Source organism: Carcharodon carcharias, chromosome 2, assembly GCF_017639515.1.
Source record: "Carcharodon carcharias isolate sCarCar2 chromosome 2, sCarCar2.pri, whole genome shotgun sequence".
Lineage (NCBI taxonomy): Eukaryota > Metazoa > Chordata > Chondrichthyes > Lamniformes > Lamnidae > Carcharodon > Carcharodon carcharias.
Genome location: NC_054468.1, coordinates 215135127 through 215150435, shown reverse-complemented (window position 1 = coordinate 215150435; position 15309 = coordinate 215135127).

The following is a 15309-nucleotide window of genomic DNA, read 5'->3' as shown; positions in this document are numbered from 1 at the left end:
CAAAGGTCTGGGTACAGCAGTCTAGTACAGCTGACTTTGTTTGATCCCATTGTTCTGGAACTGGAATTCCAGAATGGTCATGAGCTGCACATGGACTTCCTCTCTTTGGTCGGGCTATTTTAGGACTGAGACATTGATCTTCTTTCTCTTGGACTTCTGAGCTTTGCAATGTGTTGGTGCTATTACCAATCAAACAAGTTGATGTTCTGTCCAGCAGATGTCAGTTCCCCACATGGATCGAGTAATACAGACATCACTTGGATCTTTGATCTAAACAATGACACAACCTAGGAGGTGCCAATGATTTGACTAGGATGTCTCCTTGTGGTTTTATATTTGTCCTTCTGGCAAAAGAGAGTGTTTGTTATAATTAGGCCATGCTGAGCACACTTTGTCAATAGGGGGACACCATTTTCATTGGCTTTTCCTGCCCCATTTTTCCCAATGGTTCCACTCCTGACATCAAAGTCATGGCCAACCCTGGCATTAAAGTGCCCTAGAAAGATGATCTCTTCTTCTTTTGAGATAGCAGTGAGGATTTCACCAAAGTAAGAATGGAAATTTTCTTTAGCAACTTCATCAGAATCGAGGGTCAGGGTTTACGTGTTGATGATGGTGGCATATTAGTTATGGCTGAGCTGTCGGCAAAGTGTCATGACTCTTTCATTTAGGGAATTCTAAGACCCTATTCCATATGGCAAAATCAACTCCTCGGCCACAAAAGTCTCTGTTGGCTGTTTCTTTCGAGAAGAAAGAGTATCCCCTGCTTGTTCCTGTAGCTGCCCCCTCCCAAGAAGGCAGGCCTCAAAGAAGGAGGCAACGTCAATTTGGAGCCGTGATAGCTTATGTGTTACGATTGCAGTTCTTCTTTTTGGGCAGTCACTCCTGAGATTATCCATGAGTACCCTAACATTCCAAGTTCCAAAATTTAAAGCTTTCTTTCATTGACCACAAAGATGATTATCCTGTAGGGTGTGGTTCCTCAGCTAGGAGAAAGTGGGACACCTTTTCTAGTCCCCTCCCCATTATGGGATAATAGGATAAAGGGATCATCTGATCACACAAGCTTCTCCATCACAACAAGGTGTTGAGCTACGGAGAAGCATTGCTCATATCCCATGAAAGAAATAAAAGCCTTCTGGTGGTCCTCAGATTTTGATTATACTCTGAAGAAGAGTGATATGGACTCAAAACAAAAATTATGTTTCCTTCTCCACAGATGCTGCCAGACCTGCTGAGCTTTTCCAGCATTTTCTGCTTTTATTTCAGATTTCCAGCATCCACAGTATTCTGCTTTTATCTTGATTATACTTGTGCTGCCCAAGTGTGGCGTGGCTGAGGGAAGGTCTCATGTATTATGTCTGTGGAAGGTATCCTTTGCCCCCAGGCACCATCCTATCACTTTGGTGGAAGGATCAAATATATGGGGATGATAGAACGGTGCAGAATAAAATCATAATGACAACTGTCTGGGTATCTTGCACAAAATTATATTATCCTTTTTCCATAAGTGGAAGCTAGTTGGATATTAATGGAATTGTAGCCTTTTTATGCATAGATAATGCTGGCTGGTGTTCTGCTGTCCTGATGGCAACTTACATAGAGATAATGAAGCCTGGAACATGAGGGAGATCAACTACGCCCAGAAACCCTCAAGCTCTCTCTTGTTAACTGTTGAGTTCGATGGGGAAGGTGACCTACTGGTTACAGCACAGTAAAAAGAGAAATAAGAATTAGTCAAAGATAGAGGCTCTAAAAGAAAAAGCACCAGTGAAATACTCTAAAGCAGGACGCCTAAGGTGGTGGGCAGAAGATTCAATTCCAGACAAAAGGCTCCAGTTACAGAAGTGCTTCTTATAGCATGAGTGAAACAATCTGTGAGTTGTCTGCTTGAAGCCAACCATTTGGAGTTAATTCCCCAGCAGATGGTGATCAATCTGGCCACATTCCCAATACACAGTGAGCAGATGAACAAAGCATCTTTTAATTCAGGAGAGTATTTCAAATCTGGTTTTAGGTGTATGCAGGTTTTCCAATCAGCAATATTTTAACACTGCTGACTACTCATTTATTTTAAATAAATCTGACTGGAAAACTAGTTGACACCTTTGGTTAGGAAGAGATATGAGGAACCTTCAGTTATCCAAGTTTCAACTGTCACCTATTAACCAGTAATAAGGTGGAAAGTTAAATGTGGCTAGATAGGGAAGGGCTCATCCAAATTTTCAAGGTCATTGCATGTGAATATAACAGGTAAAAGATGTATGTGGTCGGGGATTTCCTCCCTGGAAAGGCAGATGATCTTAGAACTGAATAGATTTTAATGAAGGCTTGAGCAGAATTTTAATTGCCAAGGGCAGTTGGGTTCAGATGTGGGAAGAGGTTTGAAGACCTGAACTGTGGCTTCAGGTCAGGAACCCAATATGATCCCTCCTAGTTCCAGGTTTAACCCAGGCAGGTGAGCGGAGAATCCCCGTGGAGCTGTCAGGTAAGTAATTAAAATGCATGCTACTGCAGTGAAACTGACAGGCTGGGATCAACTTTCTAGAAACATGTGAACACCGCTGCCTTCCCAGGTCTCATTTCCATTCCATTGTTGCCAAAGTCATAGGAATCAATATCTAATCCAGCCACCTGGCCACTATTGCGGTCCCTTTAACTAAAAATCCTCCCCTTGATAGATTCAATGAGTCACCCAGTCCTGATTGGTCCTGACCTACTAGGGGCATACTAATGCCACGGCTGAGTTGAGGAGCCACAGCAAATCCCACTGAGAGACCAAACAGATTTCTGACCAACTACTGGCCTCATCATTGTGTGTGGGTATGTTCTGTTAAGATTCCGCCCTTGGTGTATGAGCACTCTGAGGCCACTCTTTGTTGTGTGATTTAGTGGGTGGTTGCCAGAGCCAGGGTTGGCTAGGTGTCTTGGTTGCCTTAAAAAGGACCCAGCTAAGATGGCAGCAGGTGAGAATCATTCAGGAACAGGAGGCTGGTTACAATTCCAGCTTTTGTATGAGAAGAATCAAAGAGCTAGCTTCGCAATCCCACATCTCCCAGTCCACTCACAGAGAATGCTGCTTTTAAAACTGGAGACGCAACATCACTGCCTTCATGTATGGCTATCCACTGCAAGTGGAAAGGTAGCCCACAAGACTCATCATCTTCCATTCTTCCCCAGAACCTGAAACCAAGGAGTCCTCATTTCCCTGCATCGTCTTGAAAGTCAGAGCTTGGCATCTTTTAGTGACCATTTTTGATTTCTAGCTGCTACATGAATATAGCCATTGAGGTCAGCCTTGGCTCAGTGGGAAGCATTCTCACTCCTCAGCGAGAAGGTTGTGGGGTCAATTTGCACTCCAGGAATTTGAGCACAAAATCTAGATTGACATTTCAATTAAATACTGAGGGAGTGCCGTCTTTTGGATGAGATATTAAACCAAGACCTAGTCTGCCCTCTCAGTTGGATGTAAAAGATCTCAAGGCTCTATTTGAAGAAGTGCACTGATGTTCTCCCGGTACCTCGGCCAATATTTACCCTCAGCTGACATCACAAAAAAAATGTGATTATCTGATAATTATCTCACAGTTGTATGTGGGACCTTGCTGTGTAAATTAGCAGCCTCGTTTCCTATAGTACAACATGACAACATTTCAGAAGTACTACATTAGCTGTAAAGAGCTTTGGAATATTCTGAGGTTATGAAAAGCTATATAAATGCACGTGCTTTTTTATTTAAAGCAAAAGAATCATATGCAAATATAATACAGCAAAATAGCAAGGGGACAGATGTACTCTGGGCGAAGCATTTCAACGCCCATCGCCAAGGGTGGGACAGTGGCACCACTACTGGCTGAATTGACCAAGTCCTGATGGACATTTCTGCCAGACAGATCCTGTGGCAGGTGGTGAGAGAGCCAACAAGAGAGAAAACACTACTTGGCCTCGCCCTTATCAATCTACCTGTTGTACATGTGACTTTAACCAAAATTGCTGATTGGATTATCTATCTTGGCCTCTTCCTGAAGTTCCCAGCATCACAGATGTTAGTCTTCAGCCAATTTGATTCACTCCATGTGATACCAAGAAATGGCTGAAAGTATTGGATAAAGCAAAAACTATAGTCCCTGACAAGATCCTGGATGTACTACTGAAGATATGTGCTCCAGAACAAACCTTACCCCTAGCCAAGCTGTGCCAGTACAGCTATAACACTGGCATCATCTGAAAATGTGACAATTTACCCTCACAAAAAAAGGTCAAAACCAATTGGCCAATTACTGCCCCATCAGTCTACTCTTAATCCTCAGGAAATTAATGGAAGGCTTTGTTGACAGTGCTATCAAGCGGCACTTATGCAACAAGAAACTGCTCACTGACGCTCAGTGCCAGGAGCACTTAGCACCATACCTTATTATAGCCTTGCCCAAACAGCTGAACTCCAGACCTGAGAGTGAATACCCTTGAGATCAAGGCAATGTTTGACTGAGTGTGGCATCAAGGAGCTTTAGCAAAGCTGAAGTCAATGGGAATCAAGGGGAAAACTCTCCACTGGTTGGAATCATACCTAGCATGAAAGATGATGGTTCTGGTTGTTGGAGGCCAATCATTTCAGCCCCAGGACATCGCTCCAGGAGTTCCTCAGGATAGTGTCCTAGGCCCAACCATCTTCAGCTGCTTCATCAATGATTTTTCCTCCATCATTAAGTCAGAATTAGGGATTTCACTGATGATTGCACAATGTTCAGCATTGTTCATGACTTGTCAGATACTGAAGCAATCCATGCTTGCATGTAGCAAGACCTGCATAACATCAGGCTTGGGCTGATATGTGGCAAAGTAACACTTGTGCCAGACAAGTGTCAAGCAATGACTATCACAAACAAGAGAGAATCTAACCATCTCCTGTTGACATTCAGTGCATTACCATCACTGAATTCCTCCACCATCTGCATCCTGAGGAGTTACAATTGACCAGAAACTGAACTGGACCAGCCATATAAATACTGTGACTCCAGAAGTAGGTCAGAGGCTGGGAATTCTGTGGCAAGTAACTCACTTCCTGACTCCTCAAAACCATTCCACCATCTACAAGGCACATGAAAGGAGTAAAATGGAATACTCTTCACTTGCCTGGAGGAGTGCAGCTCCAGCAACACCCAAGAAACCACCCCCTACTTATGAGATTTACTCCTTCCTGCAGCAGTGTGTACCATCTACAAGATGCACTGCAGCAACTTGCCATGGCTCCTTTGACAGCACCTTCAAAACCTACAGTCTCTACTACATAGAAGAATAAGGACAACAGATGAATGCGATTACTGCCACCAGCAAGCTCCTCTCCAAAGTCCCACATCATCCTGGCTTGGAAATATATTGCTGGTCATTCACTGTCACTGGGTCGAGATCCTGGAACTCCCTCCCTAACAGCACTGTGGGTATACCTACACCACATGGCCTGCAGCAGTGCAAGGCAGCAGCTCACCGCCACCCTCTCAAGGGCAATTAGGGATAGGCAATAAATGCTGGACTTGCCAGCGATGATCACATCCCATGAATGAATAAAAAATGGTGGTGATATGGTACTGCAAAGGGTTGCTGAGCAAATTACAAAAGCACGGATTTCCCACAACCAGTCAAATCCAAGCACTTTGCTCAACTGTACTACAATATTTAGGGACAATACAATAATTAATAAAAAGCATGCTTCATTAAAAAGCACACCACACAATTAAGATGCCAAAAGCTGCCTTCAATTTCCTGAGCCAAGTGTAGAGGTTGAATATCCTGCGGTGAATCCTTCCAATTACATGATCACCAGGTGCCTTTCAGCCTTGGCACTATTAAAGGGAGAAATAAATGATGATCTGAAAGATACGACAGGTATCCTTTTATTTTCCCTAACTGAACACTATTGCAAATGTGGTTAAAGTTCTGCCATAAGAAAATATTATCAAGGTGTTACAATGGATTTCCTCTACCTTCTGCATTGACATAATTCATTATTCTTTCCCTATTGGATTTTTCCAATTGTATGAGAAATACAGCAGAAAATGCAGCAAGTTACATTAAGACCTGTATACAATCTGCAGACGAACAAGGTAAATAATAACAATTGAATACGATTATGTTCACCATAAACACTGATGCAAGTCGTATAGCAAAAATCATTTTGTGAGAGTAAAGAATAAAATATCCAGATGGATATAATTTTTTTTAAAGGAATAAAGGGAGATAGTCACAGCCTCTGCAGTTTATTGAAACTACAATTGAAAATTGTTGATACAACATGGATCACTTATTTCAGCATTCCATTCTCTTCAACTTCTCCTTTGTAATATCAATCTTGCACTAATAGCAGAAAGTAAAAATGCTGGAGTTCTGCTATAAAAGCAGAAAATGCTGGAAATATAAGGTCAGAATCAAGCTGAAAGCACATCTGTCGACGAAGTAAAGTGAGAACAGGGTGAGAGTAAAGTTTTCTAACAACTGGAATTTGATGTGAGTGGGATTCAGTGGTGAGCAGCAGATAAACTGTATTTAAGTAGTACAGAACTTGTGCTTCTTATTGAGCTGAAATTTAAAGTTAGACTTATGCATGCATAACTGCAAGTCAATTGACAAATAATTGTCAATCATTTGTAAGTAGGCATTAACTTGTTAGGAGACTGACTGACCAATTGTAACTGGTCTGTGTCTGAAAGGCATATAAAGAGAGATGGTTGCAAGAGTTCTATCAGGCAGTGTGGTGGGAACAGAATTAAAAGAAAAACAGAATTACCTGGAAAAACTCAGCAGGTCTGGCAGCATCGGCGGAGAAGAAAAGAGTTGACGTTTCGAGTCCTCATGACCCTTCGACAGAACTTGAGTTCGAGTCCAAGAAAGAGCTGAAATATAAGCTGGTTTAAGGTGTGTGTGTGGGGGGCGGAGAGATAGAGAGACAGAGAGGTGGAGGGGGGGGTGCGGTGTGGTTGTAGGGACAAACAAGCAGTGATAGAAGCAGATCATCAAAAGATGTCAACGACAATAGTACAATAGAACACATAGGTGTTAAAGTTAAAGTTGGTGATATTATCTAAACGAATGTGCTAATTAAGAATGGATGGTAGGGCACTCAAGGTATAGCTCTAGTGGGGTTTTTTTTATAATGGAAATAGGTGGGAAAAGGAAAATCTTTATAATTTATTGGAAAAAAAAAGGGAAGGGGGAAACAGAAAGGGGGTGGGGATGGGGGAGGGAGCTCACGACCTAAAGTTGTTGAATTCAATATTCGGTCCGGAAGAGAGTTAAAAGCTTTGGACAACAGGAAGTTAGTCAGAGAATTAGTTGAAAAAAAGGAACGTTTATATGACTTACGCATATCAGTTAGCTAAAGAGACTGCTGATATGTGTAAGTCATATAAACTGTAAAGTAGAACAAACTAAACCTAAAAATGACAATAAAGGAAGGGGCAATGATGCATGATTCCTGTAGGATGTGGGAAGTTTTAAGCACCAGATCTTGGCACTCATCTGTCTGTAGGATATGTCACCAATCCATTTTGTTTGTTTTCAGAACCTTGGAACTTGAGAAGGAGTTGGGGACAATCTGATGCATAGGCTGGGATTTTCTGCCGCTGTTTGCAGTGGGCGTCATGACGGGTAGGAGAGAAAAAAATGGCTGGAGGGCCAAAAATTGGTTTTACATCGTTGTTAAACCAGTTTGTGATCATCCGCTCTACTCTTCAATGGCAGGCTGCATTTCCCACTGAGGCATGTCGGGAACATCATTTTAATACACTTAAATCTCATTATAAGTCCTGCTTGCCGGGATCAACCCCCCATGTTGGATCATCAGGCCACATCGATGTGCAATTTGAACAATGTGTTTCACAACAGGATATAAGTGACATGCACCTGGCAAATTGCACTTCACTTGCCACTTTGAGGTTCACCTACCTTGCATCGCACAGTGCTTGCAGGAATCAGCACCAGGCTTCACATGCAGCACCACACCGCTTTCAAGCCTCTGCCTACCACACCAGCAGTAAGGCAGGCATGACTTTTAATGGGTTGCAGGGTTAGGGCTGCACTGGGGAAGGGGGGGAACTGGCCTGAGGCATGGGCAGGGTCTGCAGAGCTAGGCCTGCACTGGGGGTTACGAATGAGGAAGGTTGCACTCAGAAACATGACTCGGCGGGGGGGAAGGTGAATGGGGGGTTTATGTTGAACAGTGTAAGTGGCCTCAAGATGGGGGTGGGTGAGGTTCACAGAACCATAGACACCTCCACTTCAAAATGTTCAGGGGCAAACAGGCGGACATGCAGTAGGAGCATGACGGGATCGAGGAATACAGGAAGTGGATGGGGACGACTGCGAGGGAGGGAAACCTGAACAAGAAGCTCCTCCAGGACGATGGAAGGAGTTTCCTTACGCACGCTGGGAGGGTCAAAGCTGATCTGGCTGAGAGTTCTGCACCATCATCTTCCAGCCTACAGTGATGGCACAGTGCAAAATTAAAACGAGGAGAAGCTCTGCTGGTGAGGGCTCTGCAGCGGATTGGAGGGCAGGTACATGCACTGGAGGGTCTGATTACAATGGCACGCAACTGAACTGTGCATTCCCAAATAAGGAGAGAGGTACAGCTGAGACATAATAGAAACCTTTCAACGACAGTGCAGAGAATCAGGAAAGTGAAGCAATGATGCCCATGGCACTAATCGATCTCCTTGTTTTAACCCTTTGTTCACAGCATGGAAATTCCTCAGAGTAATAGCAAACTCCATTGGAATTGGGTGAAAGGACAAGCTCCGGAAGCCTATTCAAAAGTTGGTGCGGGACGGTTCACTGAAGAGAAGCATCAGGTCCCCCTCAAATAATTTCATTTCCTGAATGAACATTTAACCTCATGTTTATTCCTAAGAGTGTAATATGAGAGTGCAGTGAATGAGGCTCTCAGCACCTAGGCTGAAAGCAGCACATCCAAGCGCCTCACCAAAGCAATATCATGGTAGTTGTTCATGTTGGGTGGGGGGACCTTGCCATGCACGCCACACTGGCCATCATTTCAGAGGTGAGCACTCTTGACATGGGAACAAAGCCCTTGAACTCACGTTCACTGACAAGTCATTGACATAAAGAGGACCCTTGGAGACTAATGCTGACATTTGTCTCTTTCTCATTGATACTGCAGAGAAGAGACTGTCAGGAAGATGGAGGCTGGATTTATCGCTGCCTGCATTATTGCTTATTGACAGGAGAGAAGAATGAGAAGATTGTGACAGAGGTGCCTGGATCGCCAAAGGGAGGAGCAAGATCCCCTGGACAAGGACCAGCAGAGCCCCCTTCAGATGCAGGGAAAGAGGCTCACACAGACGTCCTGTGTGTGCAGAACTTGCATGAATTATCTGCAGATCAGCGAGAACCAATGCTGCTGCATGTCCAGGGATCTTGTGACTCACATTTGCCAAATTCTCCAAGAATTGGTGCCATGGGGACCAGGAGGACATCCATTGCTGGTGGCTGGAAAAGTAATGGCCACCCTGAACTTCTACACCCGTGGTTCCTTCCAGGGCTGCACTGGGGACCTCTGTGGGATCTCTCAAGCTTCCACTCACAAATGCGTTCATGAGGTGACAGATGCCCTTTTTGCCAAGGCCCACAATTACGTCAACTTCGACAGAGATCAAGAAAACCAGGACGCCCGAACACTGGGCTTTGCTGTTATTGCCAGATTCCCACAGATGCAGGGTGCCATTGACTGCACTCATGTGGCTATAAAAGCTCCCTGGCAAAAGACACTGCAATACATAAACCAGAAAGGCTACCACTCACTCAATTTACAGCTGGTCTGCGATCATAAGAAACTTATCATGCAGGTTTATACCAAATATCCAGGAAGTGTCCACAATTCATATATCTTGAGTAGATCGCAGATCCAGGACATTTTCAAGGGACCAAACAGGATCCAGGGCTGCCTCCTCAGTAACAAAGGCTACCCGCAAAGGATGTGACTGATGAAGCCCATGCGGCAGCCTCAGATTCCTGCAGAGAGAAGGTACAACGAGGATCATGGCGCTCGCTGAGCATTGATTGAACACACCATAGGCATCCTAAAGATGCGATTCTGATGCCCGGACAGATCTGGAGGAACACTCCAGTACAGTCCCCAGAGGGTCTCATGAATCATCATGGCTGCACAACCTGGTGCTGCAAAGTGGGGATGATTTGCCAGATGTCAAGATGGAGGAGCTGCTTGTCTCCTCTGAAGAGGAGGATTTTGACAGGGAAGAGGGTGATGAGTTCAAGGAAGTTGAGGCTTCAGGGGAAGAGGCCATTGCATGGGCCAGACGAGGCAGGTATGTGCATGAGGCCCTGATAGCCACCAGATTCCACCAGGACGATGACAAGTTGTAGTGAGTACCCTATTGAACATGAGTCCTCCTTCCTGGGCCAGCATGAGCACCAGCATTGCAATTCCTCTCATTTCACACATGCTCTTCAATATGAGATTGAATAATTACACATCAGGCTCATATTGTCCTGATCCTTTGAAGGAAGATGAACCCTCAGGCAGCATGTGTCCTTGCTGAGATGAGGGATGCTAATTAGAGGAGGGCATCCGTGCATCAGATGTCAGAAGGTCCTGCCTCTTCAAGTATCTCTCCAGCATCTCAGTCGCATTGGCTGTCTACAAGAACCAGGAGCTGTCGGCGATCCTCAGTGGTCTTGTAGCTGTATGTCTTCAATGTGACAAGGCTGCTCAAGTAGATCCATCGTGAAGCAACAAAACAATGCACTCTGTGTAACATTGATGGTGAATCAGGTAATTCACACTTGGGCAAGGCAGCCGATGACGTTCTGCTGCTGTTAATCCATTTCGAGATGACTAAGTCAACTGTGGTGCATTCTTCCAAATCACACTGACATCCGGCACTCTCAGTTAGGGATCCTGGGCTGCATTTATCCTCACCTGCAAACCACCTGAGCATGACAATGTCAAACATTTGCCTGCCAGAAATTAGGATGCCTCCTCCTTAATACAAACATTGCACCCTCATGGCCAGCCCTGGCCCTTGCCAAGTCCAAAATGCACAAACACAACATGAAGCCCTCAAGGGCATGTGTCATTGCAAATAAAGAGCACACTTCAGCTTCAGTGCATCCTCACTCCTATCCAAGTGCTCCCCTACACATTGTCTAAAACAACCATGTGCACTTCCTGCTCAAAGCCTGCCAGAAATGATCATTTGGAATTAGCATCAATGACCTTGGTGAGTGCTGACGTTAAGGGGGTGCACAGCATTGCATCCCTAGTTTGTGACAAGAGCCTTGTCCCTGCAAGACACACAACTATAGGATGAGAGACTCACAAGGTTGGATGTTCAAGTGCCAGGACAGTTCAAGTGTGGCTGAGAGGGACCGAGCTTTGTCACCTTGAGGTGGCAAGGCGCCCTACATATTGGTGAGTTTAACAGTTGAAAACGCAGTTGTCTGACAGCAGCACACATGAGCTCTAAGTCTGGGTTCATTGCATGAAAACCCTGCCGAGATACAAAGGGCACATGGAATTCCACAATATATGATCCTTCTCCATGCGTGAACACATCCCTCCTTGTACAGTGCACCTTCACCTTTCAAGAATGCAGACAAGATAGGAGAACATCTCTGCCTCAATCTTACACAAACAAGAATAAACATGACATGAGCCTGCAAAGCATGTGAGCGAAGTTTGTTCCATAAACATACTTAAAATTAAAGTCAGAATATCACTGATGCCAAGAATGATGTGCAAAAGGGGCATACACTGTGGTTATATGGAAGCACACTACATTGATGAGAGGCCCATGAAAACGACATGTGCGACAAGTCGGGAGGAGGAACCATGGTGTGTCACCCGAGTGACTGGAACACAGCTGATCCTAACAATGAGGCATACACAAGAGATGTGAAATAGGTGTGATTCTATTTACAGTTGTGAACATTACGTACATGTTGTGAACGCCCATGCCACCGTTATGATTTTATTATTTTCTTGATCCCCTCATCCTACTGCTATGCCTGGGTGCATCCCCAACATCCACAGTGGAGATGGGGGCAGCCTGCTGACTGCTATACCCTACTGTCTGTGGTGATTTTAGCAGGCATCTTCTGGAGGGCCGAAACCTGGAGACTCCCAGCCTACTTTGGGTCTCCTGCTGTAGGGCAGGTGCAGCTTCCTTGGCCAATGGAGCTGGAGGTGATGGGGTCACAGAAGGAGGGGATTGGGATCGGCTGGACATTTGAGTGATCTGAGTGAATAGCCCCAGGATTTTCAAGCTGCTGGTCCTCCTCCCTATGGGTGCCCAAGGGCCCCTTTAGGGAAAGGGGCAGCTGGAGTGAGATTGAGGTGCCCTGCTCCCCTTTCACGTTGACACTGATTGATGTCACCAATGTCTACACCAATGAAGTGCAGCTCCTGCAGCAGTGTAGGACCGATGTCCTGGAGCAAGGCTCCACAGCAGCTGCCATCCTTCGAATGTTGACCTTGGTGCTCTGGCATGACAGTGCAATCACCTCACACTGAAGGCGGATGGGCTCCTCCATCATCCGTTGCAATCTGAGGAATGCAGCTGACATCCCTTTCTGATATTCTCATGCTTGTCTTTGCAGCTCCAGCAACTGGTTTAGGACCGAGTCCAGAGGCTCATCATCTGACTCAGATTCAGCTGAATCGTGGCTTCCAGTAGTGCTCCGAGTGTCAGTGACCTCGGATGTCCCTGCCTCTGCCTGCTGTAGACCAGATTGTGTGCTGTGCATGCCAGATCATGACCCTGAGCCTGCTCTAGATCTAGGTCCTACTGAGGTGTGAGTCTCTGTGCTGGGGGAGAGTGTAGGTGAGTGCTGTGGTGGGTCTTCAAGGCTGCTGTGTTCTGGTTCCTCATCCAAGGTGTCCTCAGGGCTGGAGTTGAGGGCCTGGCTGGCTGACGGCTTTGGACGCTTCACGGAGGTGTCCATAAAATAAAATAAAGATAATTAATGCATGGCAGCCAGGTAAAAAACAGGAGACTGCACTCACAGTAGCGTGGACTGATGGATGATCTGGAGTAGGATCCTCATGTAGGTGTTTGCCGCCAACCTCACCATTGCCACATCCTCTCCACGTCCTATCCAGCCAGCTTGATGGCTCTGTTCTCGAACTCTGTCAGGAAATTGAGTACTGGCACACCACCCCTGGTCCGGGACCTCTTCCTGCAATTGTGCATGATCCTCTCCTGCATAAAGACAGATGGAGTGTGAACAAGACACATGCCAGGGCAGATGATATGGATGCTTGGCATGTGTGGGTGGTGAGTGATGCCATGGACAGGATGAGGATGCAATCTGCAAAGGAGATTAAGGTGTGTGTGAGGGTGTGAGTGGTGATATTCATTGAACTGACAGTGGGTGAGATTCCTGTGAATGTCTGATGGGCTTGTGAATGCGTGAGTTGAGAGTGATGAGATGGTTGACTTACCCTGGCGGCAGAGATGAGATCATTCATCCTCTTTCTATACTGGGTGGCTGACCTTTCCTGTGCAGTGTTGGCACTGATCACTGCTGCCACCATCTCCCAAGCCTTTGTTGTGAGGTTGGTGGACCTCCTGCAGCTAGAGCGGGGGCAGAGGACATTGTGGCGGGCCTCCTCAGCATCCAAAAGGCATTCCAGTGAGGCATTACTGAACTTTTGTACTGCCATCTTCTTGGTTTTAGTGGCCTTGTCTTGAGCAAAGCAGTCCTAGGCTGCAGACATTCAGAACTGTGCGTGTGGCCGCAGTTTAAATATGGCATCCAGAGTGAGGAAGAGGTAAGGTCAAGGCCTGGCGGGTAAAATAGAGGCCGCCAATCAGTGATACGGCGTGTTTCCCATTCCTACATAATTAATGAGGCGGGAAGTGGAAGATATGGCATGAAAACCTGCCATTGCGGCTGGTAGGAAAAACACCGATTTTTCCGCCCGCTACCGCACTTAGTGCAATTCAGGGGAAACCCCACCCATAAGGATGGAGAACAGGTTTTGGAATGAGTTTAAGATGGTAGTCACCAACATTTTTGTAGCATACTGGCAATTCATTTAAGTGCATTGGCCCTTTAAATTTTTTTCAACATTCATGCATGTGCAGTAACTTAAAGGGGCGGACTTGTGCGTAGCGTGCTTGGAAGCTTTCTAGTTGCTGTGTGACTGTGGGTCTTTGAGTCAAACCCCGATGGAAGATAAGGAGCACACAGTACAGTAATAAAATGTTGGAAATCGTAGCAGGTTAGGCAGCATCAGTGGAGAGATAAACAGAGTTAATGGGCTGAATTTTATCAGCAGCTAAATAGTCCCTCCACCAAGACTGAAAGCTGGACCCAACCCAGCAGTGTCTTCTCTCCAACTGAGTACGATGCTATGTCTCCCAGAGCTACTGACCAACCAGATTGCCTGCAGCTTTGTAGCCTCAGCAAGGACCACCATGAGTTATCGCCACTTCTAAGGCTGCAGGATAAGGAAGAGGGCATCACCATGCCAAGGCACCCTTAAAGACGAAGTAAGTCTTTTTGCTTACAGCGCAGAGGCCAGGCAAGCAAGTCTCAGTGATGTGGAGGAGGGATGTGGCATAATTGGCCGCCCAATGGGCAGCCGCACTGCTGAGGTTCCCTTTGCTGATAATGTCCCATTGCCTTTCACCACTCTATTACCTACCCTCCCAGCCTGCCTCTTTGATTCATTGTTGTAGGTCTTAACTTAGGTTGTCCTTAGTTAGGATCTGTTGGAAGCAAGTTGGTAACTTAACATTCTTCTAACTATGTATAGGATATGGCTTAGCACAAGGCTTCGCATAAAACTATCTCAGTGCACTCTGTTGTCATGTGATCTTACATCACTGATCATGTAGACTGTCTATCCACATTTACCTTTTACAGTACAGTCTCCAAAGGGTTGATGAAATCTAGCTCAACATTTCAGGTCAAAGATCTTTCATCTGAATCTTCCCAGCATTTGCAGAATTTTACTCTTATAATGGAGAAAGGAGGATGGGTGAATATTGTGGGAAAAGGTAGAAAGAACATTTTCAAACAGGAGTTGCCAAAAGAATTTATGCTTTCAAATAATTTCAATGGCACCAAGAAACGAGATGATGTGGGTGGGTATGTGTGGTGGAAAGGAGAGGTTGTTAACCTAAATAGAAATAGTGTTATGAGCCCCATTCAACATGGTAGGTGCGTTCTTAAAGTGTGAAATGAACATGCACGCACCGCCTGCCATATTGGACCCTTAGGCACTCATTATTTGCCTGTAAAAGGACGTAGTGCTATCCAATTTCTAAG